We start from the raw sequence: 7,216 nt of genomic DNA, 5'->3' as shown, positions 1-7,216 counted from the left end.
ATGGATAGGGATGAGCATTGAAGATCCTTTGATATGATTATGATGAATGTGAATATGAATGAACGCATTTTCATCACGGCCGCAACCTAATGTGAGGTTACATACGTATCCGTTAGGAATGAATCAGGCCAAACGTAGCTCTAGACGAACCTCGCACAAGTGTGTGTATGCCTTATAAAGGTCTTTCAAGGGTTGTAACGGGGTTAGGCTAAAGGTTAAAGAAGAAAGGATAAAAGCTTTAGGCCCAAAATAAGTCCCCAAGGTGTGCAACCTTGCATTTGAATCTTTGTATTAGTATGCTTGAGGTTTTTCACCTTTTTACCTTCTTTTGTTTATTATTATTTATTTCTCTTTTTTTTTTCTTTTGCATTTTTTCATATCCGAATCCTTTTTTATAAGTGTGGGCAATCTGATCATGCGGTCAATCACTCACTTGACATTCATGTTTATCAGGCACGGTACCGAGCACTCGATAAGAGAAGCAGTTTAAGACGTTTTCATATCAAAGGCATGTTCATATAAATGACATGGGAACACTTGCCCTTTTGCACACTTTTATTTTTTCCTATTTGAACTTTTAAAATTTTTAAAATTTTGGTAAAATTCACTCAAGATTTTCATTGAATTTTTGAAAATTGCATAAATTGCACACTAACCCATCCCAATGTTAGGTAGATGTGGATTGAAAACATAAAGGTCTATTGTTGGACGAGGCTCAAAGCGGTTTATCAAGAAAGGATTGTATATTCGAAGGGTGAAGTTGATATGATGTAGCTACAAGAGATGCCTCAAATCATTGATATACCTTATACTTAGTTCAACATTTTCTTATTTTATATTTATTTTCTTATATATATTTTTTTTCGCAATGCCATGATCATATGCAAGGAAATAAATGCTCATTTTATTAAAATGGAAAGGGTAAAGATAAACTTATGAAATAAATCTAAGGATGATGAGTGGTGCCTATATATGCTAGGCTTATTAAGGGAAAGGGTAAAACAAAAATAAGAAAAGAATCATAAAATAATCGTCAGTAAAGTGCGCCTCGTGCTTTGTGCTTATCATAACTCGGTCTTCTTGCCAGCTGGAGGCATGGGAAGCTTGTTATTATCGATCAAATTTTGGATGACTTCTTTTAGATTTCAATAACTCTCGGTACTATGACCCCTACCTTGATGGTATTTGCAATGGGCTTTTGGATTCCAACTCGGCAACCTCTTTCATGTGCAGGATCTTGGATGAGCCAAATAGAAGGTTGTATTATAGTTCATGCCTTGGCATGAAGGCTTTATCATAGCTCATCCCAATGGGAGTGAATTCTTTCCTTAGTTACTTTCTTAGCCTTTGATAATCCATGGCTAAGACATCATTAAGGTCAAAGGTACTAACATTGTTACTAGAGTTGGTGTTTTCAGAAAAAGAAGGATTGTCGTTCTTTTTTCCTTGCCAACCATATGTTTTGCAAGATCATCCTCAATTTCAATGCCTATGTTGTAAACAGCTTTGAAGGTATTTAAATTGCATTGACATTTTACGTGCTTTTGATATTTGTCTTGGAGATTCTTAATGAACATCGTTACAGATTCTTTCTCATTTTGAACTTCAATCATCCTAGCAGAAGTTTCTTTCCATCTATTATAAAATGCGGTGAAACCTCCGTTCTCTTTTTGTTTAAGCATTCAATTTCCCTATGATCAGTTTCTACTTGAATATTTCATTTTTATCTATTAATGGAAGCATGTGTATGGGAATCCCAAGTAGCCCTTTTATGGTAGAAAGTGGGAAGAGTGAAAGGAAAACTCTTCTATCAATTCCCTTAATATCCATGATTGTTTTGAAAAGCTCTTAAATGAAAGTAAAGATTGTCAATTGGTTTGAGTTTTGGGATGTCATTGGCATTGAAATTTTGTGGAAGAAGTTCCTTGTCCACTAAGACCCCTTTGGAGCTAATCCCATGGTACTTGTAGTCATTAGACATTTGACTCAAGCTTTCTTCTATGCGTTTGATGGTTTCAACTGGCACTTGCTTGCTAGGATGACCGACTTGAGTAGCAAGTCCTGAAAAATCTCAGTAAGTCCATTCACAGTCTGTTGAAGCTGTTGAAATTCTTCTTAAGTGGCCATTATTCTTAACTTTCTTCTTCGACGGATCGGTTTATCAAAGAGTAGTACTTGAATAAAGGTGTTGTCCTTGATTAGATTCCCTTCCCACCTTAACCAATCGTTACGGAAAGGGAAGTCATGGATACTCATTGTTAATTATTTTACTCACACTCAATTCAACATGTATAGGTGGGAAAAGATTATGGTGTATGAGAGGAATGATATGTATGGAGAAAGCATGTAAGATGAAGGTGGTGTATGAATGTGGAAAATGTGAAAGAAGGAAAGTTTGAGATTTGTAATGTATGGAAAAGTGATGTAGATGGAAAAATATGGAAGAATTCGGAAATATAATGGACCCTCAACTCAAATGATGGAAAAGGCGACTCATGCATGGACCTAAGTCATGGTCATGGTGACACATATACAAAGTGTGTGCATTGACTAGTGAGTGAAAGTTACATGCTTAAGTCTTGTGTGATGACCATGGGACTATGTGATTAGCCTCAAATAAAGGCCATATTAGGACCTCGGTTATAAAGTAATTAAGTTAATTAGACTCAACGCGAAGACCTAAAAAGAAAATGAACCATCGCACAGTAATGGAACATTCGCGTTGCGTCAGTCCCATCGCTAAGCGATATTTCTATCACGTGGTGATGAACACTGGCGCTTTGCGTTACAAGTTAAACCTTCCGCGTTGAAATTGGAACGTCAATTTTAACTGGTTTTCGATATTCCAAACCAAGGGAGAAATGATGAGCTTATTCAAACAAACAAAAAGAAGAGAAGAGACAAGAATATACACTAACTCAATTTCGTAGGAATCATGGTCAATTTTAGCAACTAAAGACAAGCCATTTAAACCCCTAGATCGCCCTAGAGGACGAGTGATGCTCTCGTAAAGGTTTCCTAAGAGATTAATCTATAAATCTCATAATAATACAAACAAGGCAAAGCATGAAGAAGAAAATCCGAAGAAAAGCAAAACAAACTAGTGTTTTTGAAAGGACTTTTCCAAATGTACAAGCACAAGTGAATGAAAATATTTCTAAACAAGTATGGGAGTGCACGTTCCAAGATACCCGAGGTGGATTGAAACATAAATATGCTAAGCATAGAAACTAGAGAAACGCAATCCACTTTCATCCCAAACGGTCTTACCGCGTTCACTCTACTAGTCTCATATCTTCTCCTAGTGAGCATCTCAAAAGTTCCACGAAGGAATAAAAAAAAAGAGATAATTTTGGGCTACTCGACGTCTTGACAATGCATCCCCTTTCCTTTGGCTTTAACTCATAATGCCCTCCCTCGATATATGACTCAACCTCTAGGTCGAAAGGTCTTTCCCAATGGTTGTAACGTAAGGGCAAAAAAGGTTTGGGGTAGGCTAAAATTTTATAATTTAGTTGTATCCCTAATAGTGAAGCAAAGAACGGGCCCTTTCTTGGAATCACAATCAAGTAATCACCAAACAAAAACAAACTAACTCCCCCAAGCTTATTCAAAGCCATAATCACAATCATATTTACAAAAAGCGTAAACGCTTCTCCCCCAAGCTTAAAGGAAGGATTGTCCTCAATGCTTGAAAAGGGGAAAAGGATCACATCAAAATATATTTGATTTTTCTCATTTTCAACTTGTTTTTTTTTTTTTTTAATTTTTTTTATGCATAAATTCAAAGCAATTGTCCTTGCCTCTTTTAACTTTGGACGACTTTTAAAACTTTGCATTTATTATGTCCTTGCCTTTTTTAACTTTGGACGGCTTTTTCTAACATACATTTGCCATTATTCACAAAATATACACAAATCACAAGCTTGCTTCACTACAACAAATTAACCTTTGTGCCACGAGTAAAAGCATGACATAAGTTTCAATTCCCGTGGCTATGTAATTTAGCCACGGGAATTATGAAATTAACTCTTGTGGCACAAGAGGCCGTGGCTAGGATTTGCCACGGGAAAACGGATGTCGTGGCAAATTTAAATTTTTAAACCACGAGTATTCACGTGGCAAATAAATTTAATTGCCACAAATATTAATGTGGCTAACAAATTATTTGCCACAAATTCTACCGTGGCTAATAAACATTGTTGCCACATATATTATCATGCCTAATTAACTAGTTTGCAACAAATACTACCTTGGTAAATAATCGATGTTGCAATAAATATTACCGTGGCTACTTACACTATTACAAAAAAAGCAATAAGGCACCGATTTTGCATTTTTTCACCCAAATTGATCAACAGACATAATGCACATATACCATAAAAATTGAGATATTTTCATTAACTGCTTTTAAATATACATTGTTCATCCAAAAAAAAAAAAATTAATGTTCCAGCAGTAGCAGCAGCAGCGCCCAACTACAGCAAGAGTGGCAAACCCTGGAGCTTTTAAAACACCTTGCTTGTTCCAACCGCCCTGGAGCCACCTCTACTTCTTATAAGATTGCATAGCTCTTCCAATGCTTTGGCATATGGTAATAGAGCAACATGAGCATCAAAGATTCCAACACATCCACAAGAACATTCGTTCTTCCACCTCTCATAAGGACAACCTGTCAATCCCAAGAAAATATTTTGATTTGTTACTGATTTGAAAGCACATACTATGGATTTCCCATTTGAGCACTGGCAAGCCTCCTTGGATGAAAGAGATCATATTAAGAACAAGGTGGTGTTGTGGAGTAACAGTTGCTACTGCAGTCCCTGATAATTTTATAAGGAGCAAGATTAATAGATTGATTTCAGAAAGAAAGTTAGAAAATTAGTTAAATAATTGAAAAGGATAAACTTACATTCATCACATGATTCAACAAACTTGATATCAAAACTTTTAATTTAGGAAGTCTATGTTACCTCCCCGATCAAATATACCCACATCAGGATATGTATGGACCTGTTAATAAACAGAAACTCGAGTTCCTTATCTTATTAGTAGTCATAAGTTCACATCCTTCTAAATTAACTTGTTCCTAATCAAACAATTTCATTTAAAGGAGTCGGATTTACTAAAAGCTCAAATAATCAATCTTACAAGTCACAACTTGGCATATGTTGCATTGGAAAGGATAATGGTGATTGTCAATATTCAACCAATCAACCTTCACAATAGTTAAGTTTGTTTCAGAGCAAATTATATCAAACAAAGGTAAAAAAAAAAAATTCACAAATTGTAAAATGTGAAGGCATCAATTTCTACCTTCAACTACTCATCAACAACCACTTATATCACAAATGACCAGAATTCATAATCAAATGCAGATAGACATAACAAATATCCATCAACCAAATTAAGGAAACATAGCTAATTTGATTATAAAAAAATCACAAAATTAAAACGTAAAAATGTAATTTAATTACCAAACAGAGATCAAAGATTATGATTGAATAACTTAAATTTTAACCAAGGTGATATAAATTGAAAGGATACATTCTGCTCCCCACATGTCACTGATGCTAATAAGATCAGTATCAGATAGCAATCAGTAATCTGCATCATTCTGTGACCAAACAACAAGGATTAATTTATTAGCTACTATCCAGCCTATGCAAAAGTAAACTTAAGAATATATACAAGTATATCTTCAAAAACATTTAATATATAAAAGTTCTCAAATAAAACTAACTTAAATTGACAATCAATAAGCTCGAAGTTTGAACTTATATGAACTTCAGATATGATCTTCATGATTCCACTTAAGTCATGAGGGGCCCTGCCATCTGAGCTCATCTTGTGGGCTTCTTGTCCATGCACTTCTATTTGATTATGACTGGTTTCATTCTCTGCCATGGCATTTGAAAAATCATTACAATCTAAGGTACTTGGTAGGCTTTGTAGTGTCTTTGCACCATTTGTCTTCTTAACCTTCTCCTCAAATTGACAAAAGATAGGCAAAAGAGAAAAAACTAAAAAGAAAACCATTTCAAAGTTGATTGCATTAAGGTTACAGAAGACAAAAGAAAACAAACATGGAAAGGGAAGGAGAGAGGAGGCCTAAATGAAACAAAAAGCAGAGACCTCACTTTGCGTTCCTCTTAAGTAAAACTTAGAAACTTAGAAGTCACAAGATGACAGTCTTTTACTAGTAATATCGTTCTTTTTTGCATACAAAGTAATAACAATGGCAAAATTACAAAGTCTATGAAGTGACAAAGAAGATGACAGGAGCTCTAGCTAGCCTATACTTAAGTAAGTTAGTTGCATGAATTGTATGCTAAAACATAGTAATTTAATACGCTTAGATTGTATAAATTAATCCGTACACGAATTGAGAAAGTACCTTAAAAAAACACCAAATTAATAGAAAAAAAAAAAAGGAATTTCACCTTTAAAAAAGTTTCACAAGTTCAATCACGAATAATGGAACTAAATTGAAATTAAATTAAGAAGAAAAAAAACTTAAAAACAAATTGTTCCAAAGGTAGCAAATCAATAGAAATGAATAAAATTCAAGAGTAGTTTCACCTAATTACTCAGGAAAATATAGAATTTCGGGGGGAATAGGATTCATCGAAATTAAACTGCTAACCAATTTTCATTAGTTCCTAAGAAATCAAAGCATTTAACACAAATAATTGGACCAAAAAGCCAAAAAATAACGTAAAGCTAAATGAACTAGAAACCCTAACCTTGAATTTCAGATTTAAGGCTCGAAACTGTTGTTGCTTGAATTAATCGCAAAACTTCCAGGACTTGCAGCCGATCGACGAGGAAGATATGTCAAAGGCCATGAAATGGAGAAAGGCAGGGAGGTGAGGAAGCCGTTGAGGTAATGAGGAAGATTGAGTCATGGAGAACCTGAAAATTTTTTAGATAACAGAGATTAAGCAGGTGGGGTATTGCCGTATAACTACTTCGTATTTTTGAGAGGAAAGTGACGATTCTGACGAAGCAGGTGGGGTATTGCCGTATAACTAGGTTTTTTTGTTTTAATTTTATTTTTAATCTTTTTTATGCAATAGGTGGGTATTACTATTGTGGGGCGTTTGGGTAAGAATGAATGACAAAAGTTATATGAAAAATAATAATACTCCATACTACCTAGATTTCTGACTATGTGCAACAAATAAAAGGGTATTTGTGAAATATAAAATATTCA

General features: G+C 34.7%; 1 long non-coding RNA gene across 1 annotated transcript; it reads right to left on the bottom strand.

The window, feature by feature from the left end:
- Positions 1–4,375: 4,375 nt before the first annotated feature.
- On the bottom strand, positions 4,376–6,933 carry LOC145630711 (uncharacterized). Its single transcript, XR_014112198.1, has 4 exons — positions 6,747–6,933; positions 5,744–5,900; positions 4,913–5,617; positions 4,376–4,823 (listed from the first exon to the last, which is right to left on the bottom strand). It is a non-coding gene; the product is annotated as an uncharacterized LOC145630711 (long non-coding RNA).
- Between the last annotated feature and the right edge of the window lie 283 nt (positions 6,934–7,216).

This window comes from Chenopodium album, chromosome 5, assembly GCF_948465745.1.
Source record: "Chenopodium album chromosome 5, dcCheAlbu1.1, whole genome shotgun sequence".
Lineage (NCBI taxonomy): Eukaryota > Viridiplantae > Streptophyta > Magnoliopsida > Caryophyllales > Amaranthaceae > Chenopodium > Chenopodium album.
The sequence above is the reverse complement of the archived record's forward strand: the minus strand, read 5'-3'. Positions and strand labels throughout refer to the sequence as shown.